We start from the raw sequence: 15,175 nt of genomic DNA on the forward strand, positions 1-15,175 counted from the left end.
ATTTGTTTATGTGTATGCACATACACATATATACACTTTGCATGTCTAATTGCACCTGACCAAATAAAGTATTCAATTCAATATACATATAGTAAGTATACCATATTATAACATTGATATTAAGATGGACCAGTTTATTAAAATTGTCGTTCCTGTCTATGACATTTCATGATTTTAATTTTGTAATTTTCTGTAAGGTAGTAATTATGAATCCCCAATTGAAAGGTTATTGTATAAAGGGAAGGACCCAGGTCCTTCCGATTCTCTTTTAGATAACACCTCTGCAATACAGTAATTAAGCAATATGCACCCATTGTCTACTTCAGGAACCTCAACAACTTTCAGACTTTAAGACTTCAACTCCCACAGACAACTTAGGAATTCTGGGAGTTGAAGTCCGTAAGTCTTAAAGTTACCATGTTTAGAGACCTTGGTCTAGTTCAGGGGTGTCAAAATCGTGGTATCACATTATGATCACGTGACATATCACAACTTCCCTTTGGCTAAACCAGGGGTGGGCGTGGCCAGCACATGGCACTGCGAGTTTGACACCCCTGGTCTAGTTAAGCCTGGAGCTCTGATGTAGCCACCAAGTTTCTTGAAGTCACTTCTTGGTCACTTTGAGTTCTGGAGCTCCAATCGCATGGAGTCAGGTGTGGGCTCTGAAATTGAATGAGATGATCTCAAAGATCCCCTCACGGTATGCTTCCGTTCCGTGATTTTATGGAAGATTTTATGTTTTAGTCTCCAGGCCTTTATTCAGCCTACTGATAATCTCTGCACTTTTTTCCAAAGTCTCAACATCTTTTTTGTAATTTGATAACCAAAGCTGGATGAAGTATTCCAGGTGTGTTCTTACTAAGGCTTTATAGAGCAGGACTAATACTTCATGTGATTTTGATTCTATGCCTCTGTTTATACAACCAAGGACTGTATGTACTTTTTTTATCTGCTGCCACTCACAGGTGATTCATTTATTTTATTTATTTATTTGTTTAAATTTCTATACCGCCCTTCTCCAATGTAGGACTCAGGGCGGTGAACAGCCAAAGTAAAAACAAGACATACATACAAAGCATACAAAATCTAAAACTGTTTAAAATAATTAAATAATTTTGGCCGTAATTAAAACATTCCAATTTAAAATCCGTTTAAAATTTGACTCAAGCCAGCCCAGCTAGTTGAAATAAATGGGTTTTCAGGGCCCGACGAAAAATCCGGAGGTCTGTTATTGTACGTAGCTCTGGGGGGAGGTTGTTCCAGAGGGCGGGCGCCGCCACAGAGAAGGCTCTCCCCCTGGGGGTCGCCAGCCGACATTGTCTGGCGGACGGCACCCTGAGGAGGCCCACTCTGTGGGAGCGTACTGGCCGGTGGGAGGCTATTGGTGGCAGAAGGCGGTCTCGTAAGTACCCCGGCCCTAAGCCATGGAGCGCTTTAAAGGTGGTCACCAACACCTTGAAGCGCACCCGGAAGACCACCGGGAGCCAGTGCAGCTCGCGCAGGAGAGGTGTCACGTGGGAGCGCCTCGTCGCCCCCAAAATCCCCCGCGCAGCCGCGTTCTGGACCAGCTGGAGCCTCCGGGTGCACCCCAGGGGGAGCCCCATGTAGAGAGCGTTGCAGTAGTCCAGGCGGGAAGTGACGAGTGCCTGAGTGACTGTGCGTAGGGAGTCCCAATCTAGAAAGGGGCGCAACTGGCGTATCAGGCGGACCTGATAAAAAGCCCCCCTGGCCACGGCCGCCAAATGATCTTCTAACGACAGCCGTGCGTCCAGGAGGACGCCCAAGTTACGAGCCCTCTCCGTGGGGGCGAGTGATTCATGCTTAAGTGATCATCCATTCTGACTCCAAGGACCCTTCACAGTTACTGGTTTTGAGCCAGGTTTTAGGTACTGTTTTTCCTGCCCAGGTGTAAAACCATTTTTTCCCTCCACATTAAATTTAATTTTGTTGGATTTAATCTTCTCTCATTTGGATCACAAAGGCACAATATGCATATACATAAAGAGCTATAGACATGGTGAAGCAGTGGCTAGAATGCAGTACTATAGGCTAATTGCCCACAGTCAGGAATTCGATCCTGACCGGCTGGTTGATTTAGCCTTTCATCCTTCTGAGGTCAGTAAAATGAGGACCCAGATTGCTGGGGATCGTATGCTGACTTTGTAAACTGTTCAGGGTGTCGTAAATCATTGTGCAGAGGTATATAAGTCTAAGTGGAATTACTATTGTTATATAGTTTCTCACGAGCGTGAATCCATTTATGAGAAGACAGACATCCATTCTGAGCAAAGGTCTTTCCACATTCCATGCATTTATACGGCTTCTCCCGTGTGGATCCTTTTGTGTATGCTTAGGCCACTGTTACGAGCAAAGGTCTTTCCACACTCTATGCATTTATACGGCTTCTCCCCTGTGTGGATCCTTTTGTGTATGCTTAGGCCACTGTTACGAGCAAAGGTCTTTCCACACTCTATGCATTTAAATGGTTTCTCCCCTGTGTGGATCCTTTTGTGTATTCTTAGGTCACTGTTACGAGCAAAGGACTTTCCACACTCCATGCATTTATACGGCTTTTCCCCTGTGTGGATCTTTTTGTGCATAGCAAGTTCACAGCTACGAGTAAAGGTTTTCCCACACTCCATGCATTTATATGGCTTCTCCCCTGTGTGGATCTTTTTGTGCATATTAAGACCACTGCTACGAGTAAAGGTTTTCCCACATTGCGTGCATTTATATGGTTTCTCCCCTGTGTGGATCATCTTATGGGAAATAAGATGACCTCTTTGAGCAAAGGTCTTTCCACATTCCATGCATTTAAATGGCTTCTCCCCTGTGTGGATCCTTTTGTGTATTCTTAGGCCACTGTTATAAGCAAAAGTCTTTCCACACACCATGCATTTATACAGCCTTTGTCCTGTGTGGATCTTTTTGTGCATAGTAAGTCCACTGCTTTGTGTAAAGATTTTCCCACACTGCGTGCATTTATACGGCTTCTCCCCTGTGTGGATCATTTTATGGGAAATAAGATTATCTCTTCGAGCAAAGCTCTTTCCACACTCCATGCATTTATACGGCTTCTCTCCTGTGTGGATCATGTTATGGGTAATAAGATTATCTCTTCGAGCAAAGGTCTTTCCACACTCCATGCATTTATATGGTTTCTCTCCTGAGTGGATCCTTTTATGAGAAATAAGATTACCTCTTTCAGCAAATGTCTTTCCGCACTCCATGCATTTATACGGTTTCTCTCCTGAATGGATCCTTTTATGGGAAATAAGACTACTACGTCTTGTGAACCTGTTACTACATTTTCTGCATTTGTAAAGCTTCTCCCCAGTGTGGATCCTTTCATGGGAAGTAAGTTGCCTACTTTTTCTGAAACATGTTCCACATTCCAAACATTTATAAGGCTTCTCTTTTGTGTCAATCACTTTTTGAGATGTAAGGGAGTCATTTCCAAAAGAAGGAAGAAATCTCCCATTGCAATTTTGTCTTTTTATAGGATTTTCTCCTTTGTTTTGGGTTAAATAGTGTTCTTTTACTTGTAATTTAGCTTTGATTAGCTTCACACTTTTTCCAGTATATTTTCCCCTTATTTTTCCTTGTTGGACAATAAAGTCTTGCATCGGAGCATCAGTGAAAGATGAGCTTTCCTCATTCCAATTTTTTGACTGGTTTTTCTCATGGCTTTCAAATTCCATTTGAATTCCAAACTTCTTCCTTCCATCTTTAGCATTGATCACTTGGAACAGTTCACAGGAATCTTGATTCTCCTGCCCATTATTACCTTCAAAGAAAAAGAGAAATGAAAATGATAACCTGGTTAGAGAAAAAGATCAAATTGTAGAAAATCAAACAAATTTCCGGTTGTTTGCATGCTTACAGGAGTGTGATATATACATGATGATTTCTAAATGCGTGAATCATGAAAGCTTTGAAAACATCTAAAAAACATATCTTTCTTTACAATTATCTATATATATGTAAATCTCACTCAAAGTCAGTTTTGAGTTAAGGAATATTGAAGGGAAACATCCAAGGAGGATTAAGGAGAAAACGAGAATTATTCGGGTGGGTTAATTTCAGGCTTGTGAGAACCGAAACAATTTTGAAACAAGCTCCTTCATACCCGGTGTACCTTGGAGCAGCTGCTCCACAGAAACTGGCAGGCTGGACCCCCATTCGGCCTATTCCTTGATCCCGGCGATGAAATTTTGGAACGAAATCCTTGCTTGAAGCCTCCTATTGGCTTATAAACGCTCTTTGCACTGAGACTGCATAGATTGGGAGGCTTCAAGAATGGCTATTTCGCTGCTCTAATTTCTTATCGTCTTTAGATCTCTGGCTGGATCTGGTACAGGCTTCAGTTTGCAGAGAATAGAGGCCTAAACTACTTTAGTGCGAGATCACACGAAACCAGTAATGGAACATCTGAGGCTAGTAATCTCGCAGTACTTTAGGGGTGTGTTCTTTTAAGAACTGAGGACTGCACGAGATCCAGGGCCAAAGTCTTTGAAAACAAAGAGGCCTTCCTTCTGTTTGCAAACCATTTTGCCCTGGATCTTGTGCAGGCCTTGGTTAGCAGAGGCCTAACATACTGTAGTGCAAGATCACGTGAAAACAGTAGTGCGAGATTTCCCACTACTGGTCTCGCGTACTCATGACTTTAATCCTCCTTTTTCTGCAAATGCACCGAAGCAGGCAAAGGAACCACCAGCTTGCTACATCATCGCAACCTAAGTCCCGGCTGGGTGGGATGGGGGTATAAGTAGGGCAAATGTTGTTGCAGTGACTCTGCTGTCATTCGGAAGTGTGAATGACAGCTGTGGTGCAACAACATTTGTAATTTCAGGACTGAGTCTTAAGTACTTGGGAGTGGGCTAGGTCATAAATTGGAATGGTTTCCTTCCTTGGAGTACAAGAAGGCCAGATCCTTTCCTTCTCCCTCCCAGGAGATGATATCTGATCAATGATTTTTTAATTAAAAAAAAAACTAGCTATAATCTGTCTTCTTGAGTTCTCTGATTGGGGACTAGAGAACTCTTACCCAGAGAGACCACGTTCCTATGGTTTTCAAGCATGACTTCCGAATGCAAAGCTTTCTGGTCAGGATCCAGCTGAGACCATTCCTCCTCAGAGAAATACACAGCCACCTCCTCGAAGGACACAATATTCTCCTGAACACGGAAAAAAGAACCGAACAGAAGGATTCGTAAGATCTGTTCATCTTCATCAATGATTTAGACTAGGGATAGAAGGGGAACTTATCAAATTTGCAGACAAGACCAAATTGACAGGAATACCAACACTCCAGAAGATAGGCTCAAGATATAGAAGGATCCACAGATTGGACCCCATCAACCAAAATGAAAAACAACATTGATAAATGTTCTACATTTAGGAAAGAAAACCCAAATGCACAGACATAGAATTGGTGATACCTGGCTCTACAGCAGTAAGTGTAACAGGGAGACCATGCTGACGTCAGAGCAAGACGGTTGTGGTGAGCGGAGGTCCGTGGAGCCCAACTACTTTCTGCCTGCCTGGAGGATCTTCGGAGCCAATGTTACCCCGTCGAGGTAACGAAGAAAGGAAGTACTTTCTGTCAATCACAAGTAGACAGGTGTCCACTTTGTTGGATCTGGAAAATCTTCCTGACAGGCGGAGAAGAAGCCGGCCATTAATGGCTAAACTGGAGCTGTGACAGACGGGACAAAGCAAGCACAGAATGAAGCGTAAAGTGAAGCAATGGGCTGGATCTGGGTAAGAATTGTCTAATTTCTACCCAGAAGTTAAGTTTAATTCCCCAAATACGTTTAAGAAATGAGGGACTCCAGAGAGGAGTAGGGAAGGCACAGGTTTTCCCCCTCCAAGGAATGCAGCGAGTGAAAGTTTTCAGCTGATTACAAATCCATTGAAGTAGACCAGTGATGGCTAACCTTTTTGTCGTCGCGTGCCAAAAGCGGGGGGAGTGCAGGGTGGGTTGTGTGTGCCCACACTCTTAATTCAATGCCTCCCATGCCCTGTCCCCCCATGTAGGCATGTGCACACACACACACACACACACACACACACACACACACACACACACACACACCGGTCCTCCCGCTTTTGGCACGCAACGGCAAAAGGTTACCGGTGGGCCTGTTTTCCACCCTCCCCAGGCTCTAGAGGCTTTCTTCGAGCCTGGGGAGGGCTAAAACAGCCTTCTCCACCCCACCCAGAGGCCCTCCGGAGGCCAGAAATGGCCCATTTCCCCACTTCTGATGATCCGGAAGGTCCAAAAATTAGCTAGCCAGCACGCGCATGAGCGCTGGAGTTGAGCTAGGGCAACGCTCACATGCCCACAGATTTGGCTCCACGTGCCACCTGTAGCACGCGTGCCATAGGTTCGCCATCATGGAAGTAGAGAGAGAAGCAACTGGAAAATTAATTTTAAAATGGAAGAGAAAGCCTGGACTGGGTATTTTTAAAAGATAAATATAATTCAAAGCATGCATATGGATAAAAGTATTTTTAATGAATTATTTCCCCTTAGTAGTGGGCTACAAGTGAAAGTTTTCTTTTTTTTTCACTGACTTACCAACTCATTCTGGAAAAGTAAAAGAGAGTAGGGTGACATCTACTGACCAAAGATATAGAAGAGATTGGATAATAATTTGTTTGAAGTGGTGTAGGGTTTCCTGCTCAAGCAGAGAGATGGACTAGAAGACCTCCAAGGTCTTATCCTATCCTATCCTATCAACAAGGAACATTTTGGAAGGGACCAGACTGAATGTATACACTTTGTTTTCAGAACTGTTGCACCTGGTGTTTAGAGACAGATTGAAGATAGAGTTGTGTTTTTCTATTTAACTATGGGAAAAGTGAGATAGGTGGTAGCTGCAGAAAAGGATTCCCCTCGAATTTTTGTGGATTATAAATACATTTGAATGCTCCAAGGGAAAAATGGAAGATAAAAATTTGTTTTGAGAACATGGGAGGAAGACGACTTTGAGTATAGCTTGACATCTTGGAACATCAGAGAATTAGACAGGGGATTCAGCAGGCCTTGTTGATTATAAATACTTTCCTTCACTCTTTGAACGTTTATATAAAGGAAGGCCTGGGTAGATTGACCTTGTGGATTATTGGGATTAGCTTCGATAATGTGAAACTTTGGAGTAGTAAAGATTGGGGATTCAGCGGCCTTTATGGATTACAAATACTAATTGTCCGAAGATAAATACCCAATCCCAAGAGATGTACATGTGAGATTTGTTAAAAAATTGATAAGAGATGAAATTCTTAACAATACAAGAGATGTGTCACCCCTAAAGGAATTTTTTTTGGGGGGGGGGAAATTCTCTTCTTTATTCTCTATTACAATACAAGGGTAGTTACAACAATTGGTAGTTTTGAAACAGATACCTAGGAGAGTAAGGGACCTACGGAAACAATATCAATTCTTAACTACAGTGCTGATTAAATATAATGTAAACTTTAGATGGCTGATACCCAAGGAAATCCTAGTTACTTGGCAGGAAAAAAGACACAGACATGACACATTGGATAAGGCAATGGAATTCTATGATCAGTATCTAAAAATGGAAGAGGGGATGGGAGAAATAGTATATGGAGGTCGAGAAGTCTAAACTGTAGAAGAAAAGGGTACACAAGATGAAAGCGAAGCCTAGAAAAAAGAGTGAGCAGAGCAAGAAGGAGCGAGAGTGAAAGATCAGAGAGAAATGAGAACAACTAGGAGCATAAAACCTAAATATAAGTGAAACAATGCAAGAAGAAACAAAGATACTCTCACTCAACATAAATGGACTGAATTCCCCTATAAAAAGAAAAACAATATTTATGAAATTGCAAAGATTAACATTAGATATAATATCATTAGAAGTACATATTAAAACACCACAATAAGCTATCGGAATATCCTAAATTGGGGAAGTTAGTCTTTTCGCTATTGCACCGAGAGAGAAGAGGGATGCCCCTATATATTAAAGAAACAATATACGCTAAACAAATTTTCAAAGATGAAGAAGGGAGAATTTTGATGGTGGAAGTGACACTAAACCAAAAGCTGTTCTGCCCCAGCTCCGGATTCCCAAGGATATTGACACACACCAACAGTCCTTATCAAATTTATTAAGTAGCAAGAATAAACCAAAGTCCGGCAAAGGTTGGCAACCAGCCCAAAAAACAAGATACGACAAACCAAAATACTTTGATAATAAATACGAGTTGTTTCCAGCAAGAAAGCACTAGTTGCGTGCAACTTAAATAGGCTTAATAGATAATTGTTGTGGCCAATTATCCTCAAGTCCTACTCTCGAGTAGACCTCCTCCTCCTGAGTAGCCACTCCTGCCTTTTGGCAGCCCTGCGTACTCAAGCATTAAGGAGAGGCTCCTCCACTTTGGTCTCTCCACTGGAAGGAGCCTCTGGAGGTTCTGAAGGCCCTGGCTGAGTCTCTGCCTCTGGCACCACATCCTCTTCAGCCTCCTCGCTGTCCGACGCAAGTGTCGGCTGCGCAGTCTGCTGGTGCGACACCACACCAGCCTCCTTGTCGGGATCAGCCATGATTTGTGCAGGCCGCTGGCAGGCCACAACAAAAGCAGATACTTTTAGTTGCTATCTTTGCACCTAATCATAGAAATAGAATAACAGAGTTGGAAGAGACCTTGGAGGTCTTCTAGTCCCACCCCCTGCCCAGGCAGGAAACCCTACACCACTTCAGACAAATGGTTATCCAACATCTTCTTAAAAATTTCCAGTGTTGGAGCATTCACAACTTCTGCAGGCAAGTTGTTCCACTTATTAATTGTTCTAACTGCCAGGAAATTCCTCCTTAGTTCTAAGTTGCTTCTCTCCTTGATTAGTTTCCACCCAATGCTTCTTGTACTACCCTCAGGTGCTTTGAAGAATAGTTTGACTCCTTCTTCTTTGTGGCAACCCCTGAGATATTGGAACACTGCTATCATGTCTCCCCTTGTCCTTCTTTTCGTTAAACTAGACATACCCAGTTCCTGCAACTGTTCTTCATATGTTTAGTCTTCAGTCCCCTAATCATCTTTGTTGCTCTTCTCTGCACTCTTTCTAGAGACTCAACATCTTTTTTACATTGCGGTGACCAAAACTGAATGCAATATTCCAAGTGAGACCTTAGCAAGGCATTATAAAGTAGTATTACCACTTCATGTGATCTTGATTCTATCCCTATGTTTATGCAGCCCAGAACTGTGTTGGTTTTTTTGGCAGCTGCTGCACACGGCTGGCTCATATCTAAATGGTTGTCCACTAGGATTCCAAGATCTCTCTCAGTTACTACTATTGAGCAAGGTACCACATATATGGTACTTGTGCATTTTGTTTTTCTTGCCTAAATGTAGCACCTTAATTTTTTCACTGTTGAATTTAATTTTGTTAGACAGCGCCCAAAGTTCAAGTCTGTCAAGATCCTTCTGTATCTTAAGCTTATCTTCTGCAGTGTTGGCTATTCCTGCCAGCTTGATGTCATCTGCAAATTTGATGAGTTCCCCATCTATCCCTTGTCCAAGTCATTGTTGAAGATGTTGAAGAGCACTGGGACTAAAATAGAGCCATGGGATACTCCACTGCATACTTCCCTCCATGTAGATGCAGACAAACCAAAAAAAAGGAACCATACCAGAAGACTCTAGGAAAAGAATATAAAAGACTTGAAGCGGAGTTACAAAAAGAACCACAAAAGGCAAATCTAAAGAATCAAATGGAAATAATTAAACATACGTTAAATATAATGGAAAAAGAAGAACTGGCACAACAAATTAAAAGAGCAAAACATTTTTTTGGGGAAAATGCTAATAAACCAGGAAGATGGCTAGCCTATAAATTGAAGAAGGAGAAACAGAAAAAATGGATAAGTAAATTGCAGGATGAGGAAGGTGTCAGGGTTCCAAGTAACACCCCCAACGAAAGAAGATTCTGAGGTACATTGCCAAATGGAAAACAAAAAGAATATAATCCAGGAGTTTTATAAGAAGCTATATGATTATGAAAAAAATCCAGAGGAAAATATAATACAATATTTGGAAAAAGCCAACATCAAAAGTGCAGGAAACAATGAAGATGTTGAATGAAAGAATAACAATGGTAGAATGAGTAGAGGCAATTAAAAGACAGAAAAATAACAAAACACCAGGCTCTGATGGCCTTCCAATAGAAATCTACAAAGACTTACAAAATACATTGAGTGTGTCAATGTTAGAGGTATATAATGAAGTGTTTCTAGAAGCTAAGATACCAGATACATGGCCGGATGCTAATATCACCTTAATTCCAAAAGAAGATTCAGATTTAACACAAATATAAAATTATAGGCATATATCCTTATTAAATGCAGACTATAAAATATTTGCTTCAATAATATCCGAAAGACGTAAGAGATTTCTGAATGAGTTTATACATTCTGACCAAAATGGGTTTTTACCTAAAAGGCAAATTAGAAACATATTAGTGGATTGGAGGCGAAAACATATAAAGTATAACCTTGATTACATGCTCTACATCGCCATTCTCTTTGGATTTAGTAGTCTGCTTTATTTTTTAATATGATTTGCTTATTTTTGAACTACAGGTTATAAACGAGACTTTTTCAAAATGGTAATGTGGCAATGTGAGCATTTAGTTATTTTTCATTAGCCTTGCACAATTCCAAGTCAAAGAACAACCCTAGATGATAGGCTCAAGATCCAGATGGATCTTGACAGACTTGAACACTGGGCCCGATCTAACACAATGAAATTCAATGTAGAGAAAAGTAAAGTTTTACACTTAGGCAAGAAAAACCAAAAGTACACATATGGACTGGGTGAAACCAGGCTTATTAGCAGTAACTGTGAGAGGAACTTTGGACTCTTAGCAGGGTGGATTTGATTTAAATCGAGTTGATTTAAATCACAATTTAAATCATGATTTAAATCACTAGTAAAAAGGCTTGATTTAAATCAACTCGATTTAAATCATAATTTTTAAAGAGCAACTGTCATCTCTGCTACTCCTTTGACCCACTGTTGACTCACCGATAGTCCCTGTGTTGCAGAATATACAGCCTCATGCTACATAACTAAGCTCCATTTCATGCTGAATAAACTAAATTATTTATGTATTTTAAATAGAAAACTATCTTACGATAGATTTTTACCCCAAAAGTTTTTTATTAAAATAAATTCGATGTAAATCAAAAAAATTCGATTTAAATCAAAAAAATCCGATTTAAATCAAAAAAATCCGATTTAAATAAAAAAAAATCTGATTTTTTTGATTTTTTTTTTAAAAAATCATTGATTTTTATCCACCCTGACTCTTAGCAATTCCTGCCACTGTGATATGTTTATTCCTAACTCTTGGAAGGATTTTAAAAAATTGCTTCTTGCAAATTCAAACTTGGAGGAGTACCTACCAGAACAAGCTAACCAGATGCTATGCTGGCTGACAATAACTTGAACCTGCTATTGTGATGTCCACATTGTGGAAGAACACAAAAATAACCCACTCCAAACAAGGGGTGGAAATAGAAGGAGAGCGCACTCTGCACACCCACTTCACTTCCTGAAGGGAGAATACAAATCTAATAACTTTTCCCTTTCTTACTTGATTTGAAGGTTCAACCACTGTTTGATCTCCGTCATAAAACCCAGAAAATTTCATTCTTTGTTTTTCTGTAAGGAATAAAAAATTTCAAAATAAATAATTTTGAAATGAGCCTTGGTGGCGCAGCAGACTAAAGCACTGTTAAGTAACACCAGCTGCCTGCAATTACTGCAAGTTCAAATCTCACCAGGCTCAAGGTTGACTCAGTCTTCCATTCTTTCGAGGTAGGTAAAATGAGGACTCGGATTGTGGGGGCAATAAGGTGACTTTGTATAAAAAAGAACACCGCTTGGTGGGGCCGAGAATCCACCCACCTGTCACCTCCCAGGAAGCTTTCCCAAGCCAGGAGGGACATGGGTTTAAAACACAGGTGCTTGTAGCCATACTCCCTAGGATCCTGTCCACTTCCTTAGGAGCAACAGGGTCTATATCTTGTAGTAAAATATTGACTAAGAATTTAAACAACAGACAGAGTGAACAACTGGGAGGAGCAACAGGATCAAACCATTCCCAGATAACAGAGCAAGAACCTGCCTCAGGGGCTTCCATTGGACCAGCAACCACGCCGGCATCCAAGAGCCTTGGTGGCACAGCAGCTAAAGTGCTGTTAAACTAGCACTTAGCTGCCAGCTGCCTGCAATTACTGCAAGTTCAAATCTCACCAGGCTCAAGGTTGACTCAGCCTTCCATCCTTTCGAGGTAGGTAAAATGAGGACCCGGATTGTGGGGGCAATAAGGTGACTTTGTATAAAAAAGAACACCGCTTGGTGGGGCCGAAAGCCTTACTAAGCAGGTATATTCAAAAGTATGAAGGCTATTGCTTTACGCATTGTAAGCTGCCCTGAGTCTCCAGAGAAGGGCAGCATATAAATCAAACTAATAAATAATAAATAAATAAATAATAAATAATTAACAAAATAGGAGGATGTATTCTATAAAAGAGAAGAGAGTGGAGGTAGGACAGATGGGTAATCAGAGTATCTTCGATTACCTCCTGAGGTATTTCGATTTGGATCTTCCCAAGGGATCCTCCTGAAAAATAGCTCCTGAAGGGGATTTGATGGATTCTTCATTCCCTCAGGATCTCTGATCTCCACAGTGCAGCACTTCAAATAGGAGGGAAAAAAGAAGCAGAATTAATGTACATCACGCGACATAAAGTGGATTCCTATATTCGGAACGCCACCTCAAAGCCCCCAATATCCATCAGTATGGCTGAGTGAGAAAACAATGGAACAATGTCCTACAAGAATAGGTGAGACATCACCACATATTATGAATGTCAGAGAAGTTTGGGAAGAAGGGGTGAAGTATTCAAACAGTTCTCTATTCTCTTTTGAGCTCTTACCTGCAACTCAACCTGCTCCTTCTGCTCCTCCGCCTGGCTCAGGAGGAAGCCTTCCACCAAGGCCACCGCCTGGGAACTGGTCTCTGCTCCATATTTCCGCACCCAGTCCTCCATCTCTGGGGGCAGAAGAGCCAGGAACTGCTCCAGAACCACCAGGTCCAGCATCTGGGCTTTGGTGCGCTTTTCTGATCTCAGCCATCGCCTACAAAAGTCATGGAGGTGGCTGCAAAAGCCTCGGGGACCCTCAGCCTCCTGGTATTGGGTGAAGTTCCAGGGCTGAACTTCTGAAGGGAGGATGGTTTCCTCCTCCAGGATCTCCTGCCCAGTCCTTGTCCAGAGCTTCCCCCCCTTCCCAGGTTGAGCAGCTGAAGGGCCTTTTCCGCTTCCCTCCTTTCCAAAAGGTTGTGTCTCCATCCTTTCTCTGTCCTGCAGAGCAACTGCAAATGGCTCCAAGGACTCTGGTGGGTCTCCAGATGCCTTTTCCTTCACGGGACCATTTCTGGGGCTGCAGGACTGATTCCTCCAAGGGATTCCGCTCTTTTTCTTCTTCCCTAAAGAAATAAATTTTGGTTTGCAAAGACCACAAATGGCTTCCAGTTTCTGTATCTGAGATGGAAGGAAAAATAAATATTAAGAATTAGAAAGTGGAATTCAGCCACTGAATAACCATCTGAGCCTCTGCAAGACTGACCCTCCCCTCCCCCACTCGGGCTCTTTGCATGGGGAGGGCGGCTGGGGAGCATGGGACCCGGGGTGGAAGCCGGAGGAAGGCCGGGCGAGAGTCTCTCCCTCCTGCGCCTCCTTCTGCCCGGGAAGAGCCCCCAACTCACCCGGGGAACGTCTGGATCTCCCCCCGCCAGACTCTCCCGCAGCCTCTCCGCCTCTTGCGGAGCCCCAGGGGTTAAGGAGAGCGAGTGCGGCGTCCTAGAGCGGCAAGCCTTTGTGATGTCATTTCCTTCCCAGCCTCCTCAGGAAAGGCAGCTGTGACGTTCGCCCTCCAGTGGACCAATGCGGAAGCGCATGACGCTACCTTCTATTAGCAGAGGGCTCCCCCTAGTGGATTGCGCGCAAAGTGCCAGGATTGTAGAAAAGGCGGGAAAGAGGAGCGCCTCTGAGGGGAAGGGAGAGGGCAGGGATGATGGGCTTGAGAGTAGGAGAAAGGCCCCTTTCCATTGTTCCCTGGCAGACAAAGGCTTCAACGTCTCCAGAGGGGGCACTTTCTCCATCTTCCTCTCCTTCCTGTCCAGGAATGTCTGTGGAGATGGAGAAAAATCTCTCTGGAGGATTTGAACTCGTTTCCCTCAGGAACAGCCGCCCTGAAGGTTGAACAGAGATTGGAGGAGGCCTCAAAAGGCTCCAAATCCTGTCAGGAACAGCCAGGTGGCCAGAAGAGAAGGACCAGGAGGCTCTCTGGGAAACACAACTTGTGTCTTGTGGTTGTTGAGAACTTTGGTCTTAAGTGGAGGAAGATGGGACACGACCACAATCAGAAAAATGGAGATTTCTATCGGTTTTCATTTCTTTAATTCAATATATGGAGCTGCCCTTCAGTTTCAGTTTCATGGCTCTGGGTGCCTAAGAATTAATTCTCAGCTATTTTAATAAAATAAGTTTGTTCAGGACTGAATTGAGTTTGGTAATCATTACTTGGGCCTTGGTCACAACAGTTGGACTAGATGCATGCATGTTTCTTCTGACCCTTCCATTGTAGGATTTTACCCTCGTGTGCAAATGAAAGCGTACACCCTGTTGAAATGTTTGACAATTTCACCATATTTCACCACAAACATATCTGATCTTCATTTAAACGATACATAAGGGGATATAATAAAATACATATTGTGACATTTTCATTTGGTAGGCAACCTGGTGTTTACCGGTTCTGATGTCTGTATCCTTGTCTCTGAAGTCTCCCCATTTTTTCCTACTGGCTTTATTTTGAAGTGGGGAGGAGAGGACCTCCTTCTGTTCCTTCTCCACTGTCTCAGGGTCTTTTCCTCCTGGATGTAGATTTTTCCATCTCTTCTCGGCTAGGTCCTCCTCAAGCAACATGGTACCTGGACAATCATGTATGACTTTCCCCTCACCTTCTCCCCACTGAATGGGTAGCTAGACTAGGGTTGTGGTTACCTTCCAGGGGTGGGTTCTACTTACCTTTACTACTGGTTCGCTAGTGCTTGTGTGCGCTCTTCTGCGCCTGCGCAGAA

At 42.7% G+C, this 15,175-nt stretch overlaps 1 pseudogene; it reads right to left on the bottom strand.

The window, feature by feature from the left end:
• Positions 1-1,763: 1,763 nt before the first annotated feature.
• On the bottom strand, positions 1,764-14,141 carry LOC139311603 (zinc finger protein 708-like; annotated as a pseudogene).
• Positions 14,142-15,175: the final 1,034 nt, after the last annotated feature.

The sequence above is a fragment of the Pituophis catenifer genome, unplaced genomic scaffold (assembly GCF_029215685.1).
Source record: "Pituophis catenifer annectens isolate HBS135680 unplaced genomic scaffold, rPitCat1.0.hap2 SCAF_2, whole genome shotgun sequence".
Lineage (NCBI taxonomy): Eukaryota > Metazoa > Chordata > Lepidosauria > Squamata > Colubridae > Pituophis > Pituophis catenifer.